Raw genomic sequence first — 22,719 nt, forward strand, 5'->3', positions numbered from 1 at the left:
GCCCCTACAGTGGTCTCTCCGTTTTGTGGCAGGAGTCAAGTGTGGGCATCGCCCATGATCTTTTGGGCCACTAGTCCATGGACATTTACAAAGGACAGTGTAAGGCCTTCTGTACATATTGTCAATATTTGTATATACTAGTTTTTTATATTTGTTAGCTATATCTGCATGTTCCAAAATATCACTGATTGAACTCAATTGCTTTTGTCCTTGCATTCTTCCAGGGGGTAACAGAGTATATCTGTGATGTTGTTGGATGTGTTTGTGTGTATGGTGTTGCGGGTGAGGATTGGGGTGTGGGTGTTGTGTGTTGCGTATTCCGTGTTTGTGTCACTCTCTTTTTCCTCCCCCCTTCCCTGTGTGCTAGGTGCAGTACTCAGCGTCATCGTCGTCGCCGCCGCCTTCTTTCAAATTCCTGGTGTATTAGTAGATACACCAGCATGGGGAGGACCTGCAGTTTAGGCTTCATGGCGTCCTGGTTCTTCGTTGAGTGTCGAAAGGTGAGTGGTTCCCCTTCAGTGTACTGTTTCTGCCGTGATTTTGATGACGTTGGTACTGCCCCGGAAAAGCTGGCGGATTGGTGCCTTGCATTACTGTGGGCAGTACACTGTCTTCCACCTGTCTGTTGGCGGTGACCACTGCGGTGTTTGTTGCTAACACCCTGGCGGTCGGAGTGTTAAAGTGGCTGTCTGTGTTGGCGGTTTCCACCATGGTCGTGATTCCAATGTTTTTACCGCCGGCCTGTCTACATGACTAGGTTGAGGCTTAATCTAATTAATCGTTTCCAGTTGCCGGTTCAAGAGAAACTATTTGCACTGAATGTCCCTGTGATAGTGATTCAACTCAACCAACAATGCACTTTATGCTCTTTTGTAAATTTTACTCTGTGTTTCAAGGATATTTTCTTTGGCCCATTTTAAAATGCAGACATTTTACGTCTCATATACATGGCTTGAAGTACTTGCAATGTGTTGGCAAACCCAAAGTTTGTCATGCTGCTGAGAGTTTTATCAGGGCTGCCTTAAAATCCCAGAAGTTATATGGCACTGGGTCTTGAATGTTTAGCCTGTTTTAATTTATTATGTTTAGGATAAATGTTTAAGCAATTTTAGAACGTGTCTTAATGTTTTCTTGTCTTTTTTAGATTGTTAGGGTGGGTGTTATATCTTTTTTTTTTTTAGAATGTCTATGTAGTTAGAGGCATTGATAATTGCTATTCTTAACATCTGGAGATGATACTATTTATGATTTAAGTGATGGGCTGATCAAGGTTTTACGACAATGACGATTGCTCTCTGTCCTGTTAGTGCTATGGGCGGTAAAGTAATGCATTTTAACATCAAAATGACCTGCTCCCATTTTGACTGTAATTTTAGGGGAAAAGAGTCACTTATAAGCCAATCAATATGTACAAAATGGCTGCCTTTTTAACCATGTCCAGTTTTTATTCTAGTTTTTTTAAAAAATTATGAATTTGTTGCTGTCTTTTTATACTTTTATTGTCTGTTTGGGACCAAATAAAATTACGACTGACTGACTGTTGGGTATATTTGTGGACAATCTTTTCAGACGATAGAAATCAGCCTAGTTAATGAGGAGATTTTGCAAGTCACATGGCTTATGAGATACTACAATAGTGTAAACAGCAAATAATAATAATGTTGATACCTTAAGACATTCTAATCTAGGGTTGTCACTAATATAGTCCTCCAAAATGCCATCGACGTATGGATATATTTAATAAATAGTGTTGAGGCCAGAACATAAATTTGAGAAAGACTCTGGGTCACTTTAAATGGTTGAGTGATTTTGCCATTGATACTCAACAAATCCTTGCAAATTTGTTAACATGAAGGTGATTCAGACCCTTTAACAAACGTGCTAGAAGCTCCAAAAACCACATGAGTTCTAAAGCCACTCATTAGAAATGTTCTAAAATGTGGATTTTAAGTCTACAAGGTTTACATTGCATGATTCTACGGCTGACAAAAGACCACTGCATAAGCACCAATCCGTCTGCCATATCATGAGTACAAACACAAAACCACCAGAAACTATCCAAAATTACAAATCTGCCAGAGCCAACAAAGGCAGGAGATAGTTGGTCCCACCACTCTCCCTGCAACGCCTACAACAAACCTCCCTCCAAATAATGACCCACGAATCACCACAGAGGTCACTCAACTACAGTTACCCATTGGTGGAGTGGCCCGCCATGGTCAAATTTGCCACTCCACACCAACAGAAGCCAACATTGACCAGATTGAAAAACATACAACTGTCACACATACACACACCATACTCACCCACCAACAGCACTATAAAACACATCCCCACACAACCCACAGTTCTTGCAAAGTCGACAATTCTGGTACGTGTTGCCAGCCCACTCATCTCTAGAACTGTACATACAAACCACAGCCAACTATACACCCTTCACACATCACACACCACACATCATACCTCTACCCAAACACACATAACAACAATGCACTCAATCACTACTTCACAGCATCCCACATACTCACACAACCTGCACCCCACCAAACATTCCACCCTCTGCACAACACACACACTACACCCACTACACAATTGGAATGTCCCCCCAAAAGAACCCCTGTTTCCCTGATGAGGAGTTGCGGGTCATGGTAGATGAAATCGTTAGGGTAGAGCCACAGCTGTTCGGTGCACAGGTCCAGCAGATATCCATTACCAGGAAGCTGGAGCTATGGCAGAGAATCGTGGACAAGGTGAACTTCCTGGGAACCTATCCACACACAAGGGACAACATTAGAAAGGGGTGGAATGACCTACAGGGCAAGTGCATCCAATGGCATTGAGGCACCACATTGCCGTAAGGAAGGCTGGCTGTGGACTCCCACCTCCGCCCTCACAGTTGACAACATGGGAGAAGAAAGCCTATGCTATCTTGCATCAGGAGGGCCTCACTGGAATCACTGGAGGGCTAGACATTGGTAAGTCACCATTACTCCTCAACCACCACATACACCGGCATGGCATGTCTTCCCGTCACCCTATCTCCCTGCAACCCACTCCATTACAAAATGAGAACCACCCCCATAACCACCCTCTGCAATTTTCCCTTGCATGCCCTACCCACTTCAAGCACACCTCTCCAAGGTCATCATTCACACACATGAGTAATGCATGGTTAGCATTAAGCACTACCAATCCCACAATGCATCACCATACACAAACCAAACATGGAAAAAGCACAGCCCCCCATAGGAAAACCCATAAATGCAGACTATGTTTCTGAGAATGAAATTAACTAATATAATACATTACCAATCAATCAATCATTTATAAAGTGTGCTACTCACCCGCTAGGGTTTCATGGTGCTGAGAGGGGGAGGGAGAAGTGCTACTGCTCGAACAGGCAGGTCTTGAGGCATTTCCTGAAGGTAAGCAGGTCCTGGGTCTGTCGTAGGTGGATGGGGAGGGAGTTCCAGGTCTTGGCGCCGAGGTAGGAGAAAGATCTGGAGCCAGCTGTAGTTCAGTGGGAGCGAGGGACGGTGGCGAGAGCATGTTGGCGGAGCGGAGTTGTCGGTTGGCAGTGTGGAAGGTGAGCAGCTTGTTGAGGTAGGCAGGGCCAGCGTTGTGGAGTGCTTTGAGAGTGTGGATGAGGAGTTTAAAAGTGATCCTCTTGTTGACGGGGAGCCAGTGTAGGTCTCTTAGGTGGGCTGAGATGTGGTTGCGGCATGGGATGTCGAAGATGAGGCGTGCGGAGGCGTTCTGTCTACGCTGCAGTTTTTTCTGGCGCTTGGTTGTGGTTCCCACGTAACGTGCGTTGCATAGTCCAGTCTGCTGCTGACGAGGGCATGGGTGATTGTCCTTCTTGTTTCAGTGGGGATCCATCTGAAGATCTTGCGGAGCATACAGAGGGTGTTAATGTAGGAGGATGAGACGGCATTGACTTCCTGGGTCATGGTGAGCGCTGAGTCTAGGATGAAACCTAAGTTGCATGCGTGGTTGGTGGGTGCTGGTGCGTTTCCAAGGGCGGCTGGCTACCAGGAGTCATCCCATGTGGAGCGGTTGGAGCCGAGGATGAGGATCTCTGTCTTGTCTTGAGTTCAGTTTTAGGCAGCTTCACTCCATCTAGTTGGCAATGGCCTTTATTCCATCGTGGAGGTTGGTTTTGGTGGTGGCGGGGTTCTTGGTGAGTGAGAGGATCAGCTGGGTGTTGTCGGCATAGGAGATGATGTTGAGGTTGTGAGATCGGACGATGTTGGCGAGCGGTGTCATGTAGATGTTAAAAAGGGTTGGGCTGAACGAGGATCCTTGGGGAACGCCGCAGATGGTCTTGGTTGCTTCAGAGAGGAAGGGAGGGAGGTGGACTCTCTGGGTTCTGCCAGAGAGGAAGTATGTGATCCCGTCCAGGGGTTTGTGGCAGATTCCTGCATCTTCGAGGCATGTACGAAGGGTGTGGTGACAGATGGTGTTGAAGGCAGCCGAGAGGTCCAGGAGGATGAGGGATGCAGTTTTGCCTTTGTCGTGCATGGTCCTGATGTCATCGGTTGCGGGCAGTGTCAGTGCTGCGTTTTTTCCGGAATCCGGATTGAGAGGTGTCCAGCGTATTGTTGTCTTCCAGGAAGCGATTCAGTTGGCCGTTGATGATCTTCTCGATGACCTTCGCCAGAAAGGGGAGGAGGGAGATGGGTTGGTAGTTCTTGAGATCTTCCGGTCCGCTTTGAGTTTGTTTCTTTAGCAGGGCGTTGACTTTGGTGTGCTTCCAGCTCTCCGGGAAGGTGGTGGTCTCGAAGGAGTTGGGGAGCGATGATGGGGCTTGCTCTGTTGAATACGTGTTGGGGGCAGGGGTCGGAGAGAGATCCGGAGTGGATGGTGCTTATGGTTTTGATGGTGTCCTCGTTGTTGATCTGGGTCCAGGAGAGCAGGAGGTTGGAATGGCTGGGTGTGTTGGGCTTAGTGGTGGCTGTGGTGGTCATGGGGGTTGAGGTGTTGAAGCTGTCGTGGATGTCTGTGATCTTGCGGTGGAAGAAGGTGGAGAGGGAGTCGCAGAGGTCTTGCGAAGGAGGAAGGTCAATGGAGCCGGACCTGGGGTTGGCGAGTTCCTTGACGATGCTGAAGAGTTCTTTGCTGTTGTGCGCGTTGTTGTCGATGCGATCCTTGTAGAAGGCTTTCTTGGTGGTTCGGATTATTTGGTGGTGCTTGCGGATGGCTGTCTTGAGGGCGGTGTGGTTGCCCTCTGTTTGTTCGTAGCGCCACTTCTTCTCAATTCTTCGGCACTCCCGCTTGGAGGCCTGAAGGTCGGTGGTGAACCCGATGGCCTGTGTGCTGTTGCAGTTTTTGGGGGGTTTCCTGACTGGGGTGAGGGTGTTGGCTCAGTCATCTATCCATTGTCTGAGGTTGAGGGCAGCTGTGTTGGGGTCGGTTGTGATGGGCGGCGGGGCACGGGTGAAGGTGGAGATCAGCTGGTCTTCAGTGATCTTGTTCCAGCTGCGTCTGGGAATCCGTTGTGGGTGGTGGTTTGCTGGAAGGTGAAGTGGACGCAGCGGTGGTTGGTCCAATGGAGTTCGTGGTATGGCTGAAGGTGACATGGCTGCTGGCGGAGAAGACAGGGCCGAGTGTGTGGCCGGCGGAGTGGGTGGGCATCTTGAGAAGTTGTTTGAGACTGAGGTTGGCGATCAGGGCGGTGGTGTTGCTGTCGTTGGCGTTCTCGAGGTGATAATTCAGGTCGCCGAGGAGGATGTAGTCAGTAGAGGCAAGGGTGTGGGTGCTGATTAAGTCAGCGATGGAGTCACTGAACTGTGGCCGGGGGGCCTGTAGATGAGGGATCCTCTGAGGGTGGTGTTGGCGTTCATGTAAATCTGGAAATGTAAGTGTTCAGCGCCGCCAAGGGTGTCATTAGTGTTGGTCGAGATTCTAATGGTGTTCTTGTGGACAATGGTGATTCCTCCTCCCGATCTGTTGGAGCGGTCTCTGCGTGTGATCTTATAGCCTTTAGGGATGGCTATGGCAATGTCGGGTTCCGAGGAGGTATTCATCCACGTTTCGGAGAGGAAGGCGATGTCCAGGGATGATGAGGTGAGTAGGTCCCAAATTTCTACGGCGTGTTTGTGGATGGAGCCCGTGTTGAGGAGGATGCAGTTGAAGTTCTAGTGAGGTGTTTGGCAGCTTGGGGGCAGAGAAGCTGTAGATCCTGCAGGTGAAGGGTCCGTGGGTGGTCTTCGGAGTGGCTTGGAAGCAGGAAGCAGAGCGGCCTGTGTTGATGGCGAAGAGGTCGTTGTCATTGTAGCAGCATCAGGCAGCATGGGGGATGTGGGGGCCAGGGGCTCTGGGCGCGCGGACGAGCACAGACGGGATTCCCTCTGGCACGTCTGCCGTGCAGCGGCCGCCATTAAGAAGGGAGGTGGGAGGGAGGAGCTGCTGGGAGGCAGGAGCGGTGGGCGAATGGGGGCCCGAGGGGAGCTGGTCAGTCAGACACCACAGGCAATGCCCAGTCCACCCAGAGAACCCCACATCGGACTCCACTACCACAGCAGCCACCCAACATCCCCAAACCTCGGTCCCCAGGACACGTCAATCAACAGTGTGCCCACCCATACAGGGACCCAAGTCAACACCTCACAGGCAAAATGAAGAAGGACCTAGTGTCAGTGGGAGTGAGCAAAAAGTTCAGGGGACACAGGCACAGGGGGCCAGGGCCAGTGGGAGGACATCCGTGCATCAAGGGGTGGGCCAACCTAGGGCACTGACTGCCCAGGAGGCACTGGCCCATGTCCTGTTAGCTTACCAGAAATCCCAGGACAGGATGGGCCAGGTATTTATCATCTTGCAGGAGAACCAGAGGCGGAAGGGGGCACACCAACAGGAGGTCATGCAGCAGTTGCAGGCCTTCAATTGCACCATGGCCTCCATTGCAGGGGTGCTCAGTGATATGGCTACCATCATGCATGAGTACACAACACACCAGTGAGTGTACTGACCAGCCCTCCACATCTGCTGCAGCTAATGGACAGAAGGACCTGCCATAGGACTCACAGACCACCAGCACCTCCCCCTCTGCAACAGAAGAACCACCCCGCAAGAATTGCCTGCAAGCCAGACATCCACCAGAGACTGTAGCCAAGACCCAAACCTCTGCCAGGAAGTGAGCCTCTCCTTCATGTCTCCCTTGTGTGCCACTGAGACACCTTGTTTACTTTAGACTGCCATTGCCATGGATACCGGACCTGTGCTATAATCTAACTGGGCCACTACACTGAAGATTTCGTCTACCATCACAGAAATCTATTGCACTATACCTTCCTTTTCGTCATTTCAATAAAACTTTCGCGACTCTTGGACTTGGTACCCTTCATTTACAAGTCCTCAGGTCCAGGAATCCGTCTTCAGTGCTTTGCAGTCTGTTGCGTTCTTTGCAAAATCCCTTATCATGACTTTAGTGTGTTTCTGGGGAAATAGTAGTACTTTACTCCTACTTTCCAGGGTCTTGGGGTGGGGTATTTGCTGGTGCTGGTGGAAAGAACACTACAAATAGCCAATCAAAGGGTGTAGCTGAGCTCACCATTGGTACAACAACTGACTGCAAAACACTGAAGACGGATTCCTGGACCTGAGGATCTGTAAAGGATGGGGACCAAGTCCAAGAGTCACGCAAGTGTCCAGGTGGGGCAGGAGCCCACTAAACCCCGGATGAAGGTGCAAAAGAGCTGCTTCTGGGTGGAAGAAGCAAAAGATTCTGCAACAACGGAAGGTGCCAGGAACTTCTCCTTTGGTCAGAAGATGTCCCACGGCGTGTTGGAGGATGCAGAGTTGTTTCCACACAGAAAGACTGCAAACAAGCCTTGCTAGCTGCAAGAGTCACAGGTGAGGATTTTGGGTGCTGCTAGGTCCCAGGAAAGACCAGAAGGTCGCCCCTTGGAGGAGGAGACAGAGGGGGCCACTCAGCAAGATGGAGAGCCCATGCAGAAGCAGGCAGCACCCGCAGAAGCACCTGAACAGGCACTTAGAAGTTCTGAGGACAGCGGTCAATTCAGAGTCACAAAGGTGGGTCCCACGACGTCGGAGTCCAACTCAGCGAGTTGGGCAATGCAGGATGGAGTGCTGGGTACCTGGGCTAGGCTGTGCATGAAGGAAGTCTTGGAAAAGTGCACAAAAGCCAGAGCAGCTACAGTTCACGCAGTACACAGGATTACTGTCTGGCGTGGGGAGGCAAGGACTTACCTCCACCAAATTTGGACAGAAGGGCCACTGGACTGTCGAGGACACTTGGACCAAGCTCCTGTGTTCTAGGGACCATGCTTGTCAGGATGGGAGGGGACCCAGAGGACCTGTGATGCAGAAGTTTGGTGCCTGCGTTGGCAGGGGGAAGATTCCGTCGACCCATGGGAGATTTATTCTTGGCTTCAAGTGCAGGGTGAAGGCCGACAGCCCTCAGAGCATGCACCACCAGGAAATAGTCGAGAAAGCCGGCAAGATGAGGCGCTACAATGTTGCTGGTAGTCTTTTTTCTACTTTGTTGCGGTTTTGCAGGCGTCCTGGAGCAGTCAGCGGTCGATCCTTGGCAGAAGTCGAAGAGGGAAGTGCAGAGGAGCTCTGGTAAGCTCTTGCATTCGTTATCTGGTGAGATGCCCAAAGGAGAGACCCTAAATATCCCACAGAGGAGGATTGGCTACTTAGAAAGGTAAGCACCTATCAGGAGGGGTCTCTGACGTCACCTGCTGGCACTGGCCACTCAGAGCTGTCCATTGTGCCCTCACATCTCTGGCCAAGATGGCAGAGGTCTGGGACACACTGGAGGAGCTCTGGGCACCTCCCCTGGGAGGTGCTGGTCAGGGTAGTGGTCACTCCCCTTTCCTTTGTCCAGTTTCGCACCAGAGCAGGGCTGGGGGGATCCCTGAACCGGTGTAGACTGGCTTATGCAAGGAGGGCACCATCTATGCCCTTCAAAGCATTTCCAGAGGCCAGGGGAGGCTACTCCTCCCAGGCCCTTCACACCTATTTCCAAATGGAGAGGGTGTAACACCCTCTCTCAGAGGAAATCCTTTGTTCTGCCTTCCTGGGACCAGGCTGCCCAGGCCGCAGGGGGGAACAAACCTGTATGGGGGGTTGGCAGCAGCAGTGCTGGAGACCCGGGGATGCATAGAATTGTCCCCCCAATACCAAAATGGTATTGAGTTGACATTTCCATGATCCTAGACATGTTACAAGGCCATGTTCGGAGTTACCATTGTGACGCTACATATAGGTAGTGACCTATATGTAGTGCACAGGTGTAATGGTGTCCCCGCACTCACAAAGTCCAGGGAATTTGCCCTGAACAATGTGGGGGCACCTTGGCTAGTGCCAGGGTGCCCAGACATTAAGTAACTTTGCACCTAACCTTCACCAGTTGAGGGTTAGACATATAGGTGACTTATAAGTTACTTAAGTGCGGTGTAAAATGGCTGTGAAATAACGTGGACGTTATTTCACTCAGTGGCATTCCTGTGTAAGAATTATCTGAGCTCCCTATGGGTGGCAAAAGAAATGCTGCAGCCCATAGGGATCTCCTGGAACCCCAATACCCTGGGTACCTAGGTATCATATACAAGGGAATTATAAGGGTGTTCCAGTGTGCCAATGAGAATTGGTAAAATTAGTCACTAGCCTGCAGTGACAAGTTTAAAGCATAGAGAGCATAAGCAGAAGCCATTGTATCTATCAGCTCATCTACCCTGGGCATAGGGTGAGCATCAGTTTTTGTTACTTGATTGAGACCTCTATAGTCCACACAAAACCTAATTTCCTTTTTTCCATCTTTACTATGAGGTTTGGGGACAAGCACCACTGGGCTGGCCCAGAGACTTTCAGAAGGCTCAATTACTCCCACTGTACCTAAACAATGTTTCCTTTCCCACCTGCACCTCTTCCCTTCTCCTGACCCACCCCATTTTGTCCCGAAACGTAAGGTCCCGCACTCCCAGCCCAGTCCCTCCAGCTCCCAGTCCTCCCATGGCTCCCCTAGTGTTGCAAATGTCCCTCCCCCGCTAAAAAACCTCCCATTATGGGGCACATGGCAGCCACTCTCACCCCCCCGCTCAAGGCCCACTCCCACACCCCCTAAACAGAGGAGCAAAAGTCCACCCCCTCCCAATCCACAGTCCAAAGAGCCCCCTTCCAAGAAGAAACTAAGCGCCTACTCCCTGAGGTGCCTGCCTTCCACATTGATGTCCCTGCCTAGTGGTGTCACTTGAGCTGTCAGGAGTCAAGTTGGGCCTATTTCGCTGCCCTGTGGGTTGCCATGGACAATTGGACTGGCCAATGGCCCTTTGTATATAGTTCCTGTTTTGTCGTGGGCGCTATTCCCACCGGAATACAGCAGTTGACTCACAGGTGTTCGTCCTGGCTTTCTTTGCTTCTGGCTTATGTTATTGTTGTACTTTTCAGCAGATTGTTCTCTGTGTGTGGTATGTGTGTATGGTGTGTGTTGTGCATCTGGGTGTGTCACTCTCCCGTCCCATTTGTGCTAGACAGCTGTACTTACCGTGGTTGCCAGCGTCACTGCTCCTGGACTCCCATCACGTGGTACAGCATTGGCAGGACTTCCAGTTCGGGTTCCATGGTGGATGCAGACTCCTCTGTGTCCCTGGTGGTGAGTGTCTCCTTTCATATGGGTCATTTCTGCCAGGCTTTTCATGGCAGTGGTCCCGCCCCGGAAATCTTGGCGGTCTGCCATGTCACAGTATGGTGGGCAGTAATTGGTGTTCCTCCAGGCTGAAGATGGCGACTGACGTGGTCGGTAGCCAGACCGCACTGGAAGTTCAGGCGGTGCATTGACTGTGTATGGAAGGGATCACTGCCATGTTTATAATATGGTGGTCTTCGCTGCCAGCTTCGTGGTGGTATTACCACCATCGCCGGCATGGCAGTCAGCTGACCACCAAAGTCATAATGGGGGGCTTTAATATTAGAAGAAATAGTTCAATTTCCCTCCTTGAGGACGGTACACATTTTAAACACCCAGTAGGTTGGAAATATTAGCATGTTTGATTCTTTCAGACTACAGAACAAGTTTTGCCTATGTAGTATGTTCCCCCTCATGGCCCAAACTCCCACAGATAACAATGGGTAAGCAATTGCTGATAAGTCAGTAATATATGCATTTAGAACTTTGGTCCACATTACGATCTCAGCAGTTAAAACCGCTGAGATCCAGGCTGGCAGTCAATAGATGACCGCCAGCGCGACTACCCCCGCTGGCCGTATAATGTTTTCCCCGCTGGGCCAACGGCTCAGTGGGGAAAAGGGCCATAACATTGACAGCGGCTCCAAATGGAGCTGCTGCCAATGTTGGTGTGCGGCGGGTGCAGCTGCACCCGTCGTGCAGATCACTGCCTGTAAATCGGACAGTGACCTGCGCGATGGGGCACTGCACAGGGGCCCTTGCACTGCCCATGCCAAATGCATGGGCAGGAGCACCACTTCCGCCAGCCTTTCCCTGGCGGGGAGGCAGAAGGAATCATTATCCGAGGGGCAGCACTGCTTGCAGCACTGCCCTGTTGGAAAATGATTCCCTCCACCATAGGTGGCCCTCACTGTGTCCATAATATGGCAGTTCAGACTGCCATGCTGGACTTTACCCCCACTGTCACCATGGCGGTCTGAACCGCTGGGGTTCATAATGACCCCCTTTATCTGGATGTTGGCGACTCATTAAACTTGGCATTCTCATCAAGATCAACATAGAAACACAAATGATAATCTTACAAGGCTTTTCTGTAGAATACGATTGTTAGACCTCACAGTTTTATGATGGTCACCCCTAACTTTTTGCCTGCCCCTCTCAACTTTTTGGACACTTTTTTTGCTGGTTTTAGGACTCTGCGTACTTTACCACTGCTAACCAGTGCTAAAGTGCATATGTTCTCTCCCTTTAAACATGATGCCATTGGATCATTCCCAATTGGCTTATTTAATTTACTTATAAGACCCTACTAAAGTGCACTATATTTGCCAAGGGCCTGTAGATTAAATGCTACTTATGGGCCTGCAGCACTGATTGTGCCACTCACTTAAGTAACCCCCTAACCATGCCTCAGGTCTGCCATTGCAAGGCCTGTGTGTGCAGCTTCACTGCCAATTCGACATGGTATTTAAAAGCACTTTCCAAGCCTAAAACCCCCCATTTTCTACAGGTAAGTCACCCCTAAGGTAGGCCGTAGGTAACCCAGAGGGCAGGGTACTGTGTAGACAAAAAGCAGGACATGTACCTGTGTAGTTCACATGTCCTGGTAGTGTAAAACTCCTAAATTAGTTTTGCACTGCTGTGAGGCCTGCTCCTTTCATAGGCTAACATTAGGGCTACCCTCATATACTGTTTGAGTGGTAGCTTCTGATCTGAAAGGAGTAGCAAAACCATATTTAGTATGGCCAGAATGGTAATACAAAATCCTGCTGACTGGTGAAGTTGGATTTAATATTATTATTTTAGAAATACCACTTTTAGAAAGTAAGCATTTTTCTGCACTTAAATCTTTCTGTGCCTTACAATCCACGCCTGGCTAGGTTTAGTTTAGTCCAAGCCAAGGGCTTGGATAGAGCTTGCCTCCTGTTCCCTGAAGTCTCAGGATCAAAAAGACCTCATTCCTGCAAGAAAAACTCCCTGTGCGACAGAAATCAACGCACAGCCTGCATCACAGTGAAAAATTCACTGCAAGCCGAACCAGAAGAACCAGAATAACGCAGCTCGACTTTGCATGGAGAAGATTGAAGCAGCGCCAGCGTAGCAACTGGAAATTTGACGCACGGCCCACTGGATTAACGCACAGGTGAGCCAGAACGACGCAGCCCGACTTCCTGAGAGGAATCTACGCAGCGCCTGCTGTGCAATAGAAATATCCACGCAACGCCGATTGGATTGATGCAGCTCCTGTAACTTCGTCCTATCAGCACCGGATTTTAACAAATCATCCCCCAGGTGCCTGAAAACCCCCCAACCCAAAGAGGATCCAAGACCGAGCACAAGAAATCGATGAAAAGCCTTCCCTGCATGAAAAATAAACGACGCCTCGCCGTGTGCGGCCCAAGAAATCAACACACACCTCCCTGTTTTTCCACGCCTCTCCTCCTCTGTGGTTCCTTGCGGAGATTTTGAGCACAAACCAGGTACATTGTGCTGCAAGAGACATTTATTGCTTTTAAGAGACTAAAGACTTTATAGCACTTTAACAGTGATATTTCAACATATACTAAAGGACCAAGAAACTCCTGTGAACAGCGGCACTGTTCAAAACCAGCTACTTCTTTTCAACAAAGAAGCAACTTTCAAAGACTGCACGTTTCCCGCCGGAAGCGTGAGACTTCACACTCTGCACCCAACGCCCCTGGCTTGAGATCCAGAGAACAAACACCACAGGGAGGACTCCCCGGCGACTGCAAGCCTGTGAGTAACCAGAGACAACCCCACTGAGCCCCCACAGCGACGCCTGCAGAGAGAATCCAGAGGCTCCCCCTGACTGCGACTGCCTGAAACAAGGGACCCGACACCTGGAACCAACACCACCTGCAGCCCCCAGGACCTGAAGGAACCGAACCTCAGCGCAGGAGTGACCCCCAGGCAACTCTCTGCCTTGCTCAGGTGGTGGCTTCCCGAGAAGCCCCCATGTGCCTGCCTGCACCATTAGAGTGACCCCCCTGGTCCCTCCATTGAACTTTATACAAAACCGGATGCCTGCTCTGCACACTGCACCCGGACGCTTCTGTGCCGCTGAGGGTGTGTTTTGTGTGCCTACTTGTGTCCCCCCTAGTGCTCTCCAAAACCCCCCTGGTCTGCCCCCCGAGGACGCAGGTACTTACCTGGTGGCAGACTGGAACCAGAGCACCCCTGTTCTCCATAGGCGCCTATGTGTTTTGGGCACCTCTTTGAGCTCTGCACCTGACCGGCCCTGAGCTGCTGGTGTGGTAACGTTGGGGTTGCCTTGAACCCCCAACGGTGGCTGCCTATGCCCCAGAACTGAGACTTGTAAGTGTTTTACTTACCTCCTAATCTAACCTTTACTTTCCTCCTCCAGAAACTGTTGATTTTTGCACTGTGTCCACTTTGAAAATAGCTTATTGGCATTTTTGAAAAGACTGTATATGATATTGCTTTTATTCAAAGTTCCTAAAGTATCTAAGTGAAGTACCTTACATTTAAAGTGTTTACTGTAAATCTTGAACCTGTGGTTCTTAAAATAAACTAAGAAAAGATAGTTTTCTACATAAAAACCTATTGGCCTGAAGTAAGTCTTTGAGTGTGTGTTCCTCATTTACTGCCTGTGTGTGTACAACAAATGCTTAACACTAACCTCTGATAAGCCTTCTGCTCAACCACACTACCACAAAATAGAGCATTAGAATTATCTGCTTTTGCCACTATCTTACCTCTAAGGGGAACCCTTGGACTCTGCACACTATTTCTTACTTTGAAATAGTATATACAGAGCCAACTTCCTACACCCTATAATAGAAGATGCATGCAAAACATAATGACATTATAAATGGTACACGTATATAACATTGTAACATTAAAATAACTTTATTTAAAATTATTTGAGTCCTGATGTTGCATCCTCTGGCCTGGGACATACAACACAGGAGGATGAGAATGGAGAGATTCTACTGTCAACCATTACATAAGCATCTTTAGCAATGTGCTGGGCAAGAATCTGATGAGGGCATACATGTGGATGCCAAACCATTCTCGAATACCCTGTTGCACACTTCTTGCAGTAGGAGAAAGGACGCACTACAATGAGGCCCATCAGTAAACCCTCTGATAACAATGAACATTTCAGTTGCGTAGAACATAAATGAAAGCAGGGTGGGCATGAGGAGCCTTGTCACAAAAGATGTAAGATTGCTCCGAATTAGTTACATACTGGGAACTGATCAATAACTAATAAAATGCTCTCCTCTCTATGAAACAACTTGTGCCACCGTACCATCATTTTTTTATGCTTTGGTGGCGCAGAATGGTCCACGGTGCCATATTTGCAAACTGGTGCAAAGGGACCATTGCGCCAGTTTGTAAACCTTTGAGCCACAATATACTTGTGCAAGGTATAATGTATGCAAGGCAAGTGTTCCCCTGCACGGAGGCCCTTAGGAATGGCACCGTGAAATCTACAAGATTTCACTGTATCATTCTAGTGGCATTTTTTAACGCCTGCTCAGGGCAGGCATTAAAGTGACTCTGTACTTTGTTCTATGGACCTCCCTGTATTTTGCTAGACCAGCATCGAAATCTTTGATTCTAATCCAGCAAAGCACTGCAATGCATCAGAATTTCTGACTCAGCTGTGCTAACGAGCGCCATGATGTGCTGTATTATAAAAACAGCGCTACCATGGTGTCGTTAGGGGGGCACAAGGTGGTGCAAGCAAGCTGGCAGATCATGAGCCATGTGCCAGTTTTTTGTAAATGAGGCCCAGAGTCTCTTGACCATGAAAATAATGTGCCTAGGCATCGAGACTGTGACCTAACATTTCATGACAAAGGAAACCTGCTATATTCACCATTGCTCATGGAGTCCATGCATGTGATAATGAGAAATAGTGCATGAGATAATTCTGCAGGGGAACCAACGCACCATACCTTAATATGAAAATGTAGTGTGATGTGTAAAGAAAGCGTCAGCCAGACACAACATGAAAAATACTTTGAAACTAAGGAGGACCTTTTCGCCGAACTAATAAAAAAGAATACTGAACATGCAGAAGAGTCGATAGGATAGAACGTAATTATTTTTTGAGCTTCCTTTTTTAGATATAATTTTTGTTTACAAAGAATGAAAGAAAGACATTGAACTGTACTCTATGAGTGAAACTGATCCATAATATAACTACCAGCACTATAGGACCGAGGAGAGGAAGAATGAACATGACCTTTTAGTTTTTATCAAGACAGAAAACCAGTACTATAAATCAAAATGTAAATGATAAAGCCATGGCTCATGGCTATGCAAAAATAGGTTCATAAAGTAAATATGAAGCACAGTATGCACATCTGAGGGCCAAATGCAGATTTCGATGCATTGATTTCAGCTCTGAAAACACACACCATGGCTTTACCAAGTTCAAATACGACAGGTGATTCAACTGCAAAACCAAGCAGTTCAGTAAAGCACAGATGTGGTGAATGCATGCATTATCATCATATAAGTGACCACTAAGACTTTGTGTGCTTTACAATGTAGCACACATGCAAACATGTAAAAATACAAGGACATTAAAACCTTCCTCCTTGTCACTCCTTCCTTGAGTAGGCATAATACGTTAGATCAAATCTCTGTCTCTGAATGTTAGTACGAAGGGGTTTGTGTCAAAACTAATTGGTGGTTGCATTTGAACACTCATGTCTCAACAATGGGATACCCCTGGAAGCAAAGCAACATAAATAGGGCATAATCCAACCGTGTGTTACTGTGGGGTACTTTCCAACGTAAATCTGGTGTTTAATTCTTCGTAGGATATCTTTCTGCACTACCTTCAATTAAATGGGCATTCCTGTATTGGCACATTAAGCTGCTTTCTTGTGGCCTATCAATCCATGTCCACTCATTATTGATTACTTCTCATCAAATGCAACCTCGAACATGCCATTTTGTGCTTGTTAGTAATATATTCATTTGAAAAATGCAGTCTCGAACATTGTTTTGTACTTATTACCCCTGGATGAGAGGAGCAGCAACAGCCTCCGGTGCAGCACTTGGCTGTGAGTGAAGATCCTTCTGTACAGTCTTGTTTTTCATAACTCTATGTTAGGGAGCCCACAGCAGGCCACTATTATCTTTAAGAGTTTTGGGGAGCGGTGTAGAAGTGTATCCTCTTGGTGGCCAAACATCTGAACCACGGTAAATAGTTCAAATGTATGCTCAAACAATGGGTTATGTGTTTACATGTACAGAATTGTATCTGTATTGTGCTTTGGTAAGTGGCTTATTGAATGGCATCATCAAAGTTAAGATTTACAGAGATATACTACTCCTTTTGTGTAAACTCTTTTGTTAAGCTATGTTACAGAGTACACAAGAAGACAATATGAGCCTGCAGATCACTGAAGGAGCATTTAGCAATGCACCCTCTGTGTGGGCTACACAGTTCTCAACATCAAATTCAGCACTCCAAATATACATTCAAGATTGTCTCATTTATACTTGCGTGTGAAGAATTGTACCTGTATTGTTCTTACATAGTTATTCACTGCTACCACCATACCAACTATCACAACCACCATTATAATTTTATTTACCACTAATTTCACCCACACTATTACCATCACCACGCCCACTGTCGCCATCACCACCGCCAGCACTGTCATCACCACCACATGAATCAACATCAACATTATAGCCAACATCACTACTGCCTTCACTATCATCACCACCACAAGTGCTACTACCATGATCATCAAAACCACCATCATCAAGACTACTAATAGCACCATCACTAATGCCATCACAGGAATTGTATGTCCTTTACAGTGCTGAGTGTGCATGTAATGGTGGCAGGGGTGAGAACAACATCATGTATTTGGTATCAGAAATAAACAAGCATTGGCAAAACCAATATGTCTTTGACAACGTGTTTTGCCATGTCGTACACCAGTGTGGCTGCTGTACACCATGGCTAAAAGTTGGTGGTGTGGAGTGTCAGAGTGGAGTGGGGGAGTATAGTGTCTTAGAGTTGATTTGTTGGAGTGTCATAGAGTGGAGTAGAGAGAGTAGAATGTTGTAGAGTTGAATAGAGTAGAGGAGAGTTCAGTGGTTCATTGGCAGAGAGTGTCCTAGAGTGGTGCTGTGTGGAATAGAGTGAAGTGGGTTGGAGCTGACTGAGGTAGTGGGGTGATTTCGATTGGGGTAGAGTGGGGTGGATTTGGAATGAGTGGAGTGTGGTGGATTGATGTGGGGTGGATTGGATTGTATGGATTGAAATGGGGTGAGGGGGGATTGGATTGGGGTGGATTGGGGTGGCTGGTTTGGATTAGAGTGTTAGGGCTGGGGTGGATTGGACTGGAGTGGGGTGGATTGAATAGGACTGGGTGAATTGGAGTGAGGTGGGCTGATTGGATTGGAATGGGGTGGTCTGAACTGGGATGGGGTGGGTGGCTTGGATTGGAATATAGTATGGTGGATCGGAGTGAGTGGGGTGGATTTGAGTGGTGTGGGTGGAGTGGGGTGGATTGTATTGAGTGTGATGGACTGCAATTGGGTGGGGGTTTGGATTGGAATGTGGTGGGTTTCATTGGGATGGATTGGAGTGGGTGAGTTGCATTGGACTGGATTTTGTTATGTTGGATTGGATTGTGGTAAATTGGATTGGGATGGAGCGGGTGAGGTGGATTGGAGTGGTGTGGGAGGAATTGTAGAAGAGAGGACTTGATTGGTGTGGGGTAGATTAGATTGGGGTGGTTTGGATTGGAGTGGGTAGGCTGGATGGATTGGACTGAGTGCAGTGGACTGAACCGGGTGGGGTGGATTGGAGTAGAGAGGGGTGGATTGGAGTAGAGTGGGTGGATTGGATTGAAATGATTGGGGAGGGATGGACTGGAGGGGCTGGATAGGATTGGATTAGCTGTGTGGGTTAGATTGAGGTGGGGTTGTTTGGGTGGGGTGGGGTGGATTGAATTGTGGTGGGATGGATTGGATTGGCATGGTGGGTGGACTGGAGTGAAGTGGCTCCAATTGGGGTGGATCAGATTGGGGTAGATTGGATTGGGGTGGAGTGGAGTGGATCGGACTGAGGTGAATTGGAAGGAGGTGGATTGGATTGCGTGGGGTTGATTGGATTGAGTATGGTGTATTAGGGTTGGGGTGGGTGGATTGAGGTGGGGTGGATTGGAATGAGTGTGGTGGATTGGACCGGGGTGGATTAGATGGGGCGGGGTGCTTTGATTCGATTGGGGTGAATTGAATTTGGGTAGATTGAATTGGGGTGGATTGGAGTGGGGTGGATTGGAGTGGAGAGGATTGTGGTGGCTTGGACTTAGTGGGGTAGAATGGATTGGAGTGGATCGGATTGGGGTGGATCAGATTGAGGTGGAGTGGATTGAAGTGAGATTGATTGAGTCAGGTGGATTGAGTGGGGTGGATTGGATATAGTGTGGTGAATTGGTTTGAGGTGTATTAGAGGTGGGGTGGAATGGATTGGGTAGGGTGCATTGGATTGGGGTAGGGTGGGATGGATAGTAGTAGAGAGGATTGTTGGTGATTGTGCTGAGTGAGGTGGAATGGATGAGAGTGGGTTGGATTAGATTTTAGTGGGTTTGATTAGACTGGAGTGGGGTGGATTGGATTGGTGCTGGGTGGATTAACTGGAGGGTGTGGACTGAATTGGAGTAGGTTAGATTGAGGTAGTTTGGAGTGGGGTGGATTAGACTGGAGTAGTGTGGAATAAGGTGGACTGGATTGGACTTGAGTGGGGTGGGTTAAAGTGGATTGCATTGAAGTGAGATGGATTGGGATAGTGTGGGTGGATTGGAGTGAGATGGAATGGGTAGCAGTGGACTTGATTGGAATGGGGTGGATTGAGTGGGTGGATTGGATTAGATTGGATTGGAGTGGGTTGGGATGGATTGAAGTAGGGTGGGTCGGATTGGAGTGGGGTAGGATAGACTGGAATTGGGTGGGGTGGATGAGACTGGAGTGGGGTGGGGTGAATCGGCTTAGAGTGGGGTGGATTGGACTTGAGTGAGGTGGATTAGACTGGAGTGAATTGGGGTAGGTCGGATTGAATTGCTGTGGGGTGGATTGGATTGGGTAAAGTGGAATGGATTGAAGTGAGGTGAGGTGTATTTGGTTGGAGTGGGGTATATTGGACTGGGATGGATTGAGGTGGATTGCATTGATGTAGGGTGGATTGAATTAGTGTGGATAGACTGTTTTGTAAAGGTGAGGATTGTGGTGGATTGGAGTCGGGTGAATTGGGATGGAGTGAGGTGGATTCGATTGGCGTGAGGTGGATTGGGGTGGGGTAAATTGCGGGAGGCAGATTGTTTGGACTTCAGTGGAGCAGATTGTTTTGCATTGCAGTGGGGCAGATTGGAGTGGGGCAGATTGTTTTCGATTAAAATGAGGCAGATTGGAGTGGGACATATTGTTTGGATTGCAGTGGGGCAGATTGTTTGGGGTAGATAGTTTTTGATTGGGTCAGATTGGAGTGGAAAAGATTGTTTTTAATTGTAGTGGGCAGCTTGTTTTGGATTGGAGCGGGCAGTTTAGTGTGGGGTACATGGGAATGAGGCGCATTTCTACAAATTGTAGTGGGGCATATTGTTCTGGATCGAAGTGGGGCAGATTGGAGTGGAGCAGACAGTTTTGGATTGAAGTGGGGCACCTTGTTTTGGAGTGGTGCAGATTGTTTTGGATTGGAGTAGGATGAGCTGGAGTGGAGCAGATTAGATAGGGGTGGGTTGGGAGGATTGGAGTAGGGTGGGTTGGGTTTGGTTGGAGTGGATTGGTGTGAGTGGTTTGGATTGGAGTGGGGTGGATTGGTGTGTGGTGAGGTGGGTTGGATTGCAGTGGGGCTGATTGGAGTGGGGTGGATTGGGATGTACTGCGCAATTTTGTTTGTCCTGCCTGGCATATTTTTGCCATTCACAAGGCTGCTGTTTGCAGGGTACTAGAAGTAAAAAGAACAAAACAGTACCTCAATCAAGTCAGGAGCGGCAAGCAGGCACTGATTAAGTTGAATCAATCAGTGCTTGGTCCTTGCTCCACAGAGAGGCACGAGAATGATACCAGGGCTGCAGTGACAAATTAGGAGGCTGTAAAGAAAAGTGCCACGCAAGCCAACAAATGGTAAGCAACAGGCGGGCTTTAAGCCCTTTACTGTACACAACAGAGTCTTGCAAGCGAGACGCAAATGGTAGCATATGCACTCACAGGGTCAACCCTAAAAAAAAGGCCTGACATATTGATTCTGCCAATCCTTGTTTCTCCATCCTTCCATTTCTTCCCACATCTATCTGCATTTCTGCAATTCTCACACTTGCAAGGCTATCTGTGGTCTCTCACTGAATGAAAATGTGTGTGCAGAGGTCTTTATTTTTTCATTTTTGAATGGGGCACATTTTGCCTTGTCACAATTTGTACTTTTTCACAATGTAGACTCTATTAAAACTTTTTTTTGGTTTTGCAGGATTCTGCCCTCATATGTCACTTTATAGAGTCAAGGTGTGTTGCTCCCATCTAAGAAAGCTATTAGATATTTCACAAGTGTTAGACTTGGCAACATTGGCATGATTTCCCCTGTCATTTTGCCTCTGTTTCCTGTATTGTTTAGTGTGTGCTGGATTTGGTTTTTGCTGGTTTTGCTACTCTGGGCACTCTGACCAGTGCTAAAGTTCAAGTGCTCCCTGTGGAAACTGTGATTATGATTGGTTATCCATGATTGGCTATTCTGATTTACTAGTAAGTCCCTAGTAAAGTGCACTAGCGGTGCCCATGGCCTGTAAATCAAATGTTACTAATGGGCCTGCAGCACTGATTGTGACACCTACATGAGTAGCCCTGTAACCATGTCTCAAATCTGCCACTGCAGTGCCAGTTCGAGCAGGCAAGTGCACCCAATTGCCAGGCCTAAACCTTTCCTTTTACTACATATACGTCACCTAGCGGGAGCAGATAGAGATATGGAGTTTGAGGTCTCTGAACTCACAATTTAAAAATACATCCTTTGGTAAAGTTGTTTTTTAGATTGTCTATTTGAAATCACCACTTTTAGAAAGTGGCCATTTTCTTGTTTAAACATTCTGTGCCTCTGCTTGACTGCTGAATCCAAGTCTGGGTCAGACTGACAGTTGTGCTGTTTGTGAATTTACTGTAGACAGTAATACAAAGGGAGCTGGTTTGTGTCTTGCATATCCTGAAGGGTCATCCTGGGCTAGAGTGGGAGAGAGGAGCTGACACATGCACTTGAAAGAGCTGTGCCTGACCTCACACAATACAGTCTCCAATCCCCTAGAGATTGACTGGGGCAGGGCATGGAAGAGGCAGGGTCTTGTGCACTACAAAGACTTTCCTTTGAAGTTTGCCAACCTCAAAGGCAGAAATGAGTATAAATACTGGACTGCTAACCCCACAACTCTAGAACACATCTGGATCAAGATGAACCTCTGCCAAGAAGAGTTGTGAGCAGGAGTACTGCCCCTGTGCTATGTACTATACTGCAATGGCCTGCAGTTGCTGCTTCTGCCTTAGAGAGAAAACATACTGAACTTTGGTGTGAATCCTGCTTTTGAGGTTTCACCAAGGGCTTGGACTGAGCTTGCCTCCTCTTAAGAAATCTAAGGGCATCAAAGACTTCACCTGCCAGCACCTCAGCTCTCTTGCTGAGACCCCTGACTTGCCAAGTGGGCCACATCCAATCCCTATGGCCCTGGAAGGAGAAGCTAGTAGGACCTGAGTGAAAATCTATGCACTGGACCCCGAGAGGCAGAAAAATCCATGGTGCACCCACACCGCAGCTGTAAAATCAATGTATCGGCAGCTCAACGCGGCTTTATTGCTACTGTGCACTCGGAGTTTCCATGCATCACCCCTGGGTACCAAAACTTCAGCATCACCGCAAGGACCCGAGGCTGCCTGGCCGGAAATCAATGCATTACTTCCATGCTGGGAGAGAATCGAGGCATCGCTTATCAGCTGGGAAAAAGTGACACAGGGCCTGACTTGTGAGTAAGGAATCGACGCATCGCTTGCTTTTCTGACGCATC

The sequence above is a fragment of the Pleurodeles waltl genome, chromosome 5 (genome assembly GCF_031143425.1).
Source record: "Pleurodeles waltl isolate 20211129_DDA chromosome 5, aPleWal1.hap1.20221129, whole genome shotgun sequence".
NCBI classification, from domain to species: domain Eukaryota; kingdom Metazoa; phylum Chordata; class Amphibia; order Caudata; family Salamandridae; genus Pleurodeles; species Pleurodeles waltl.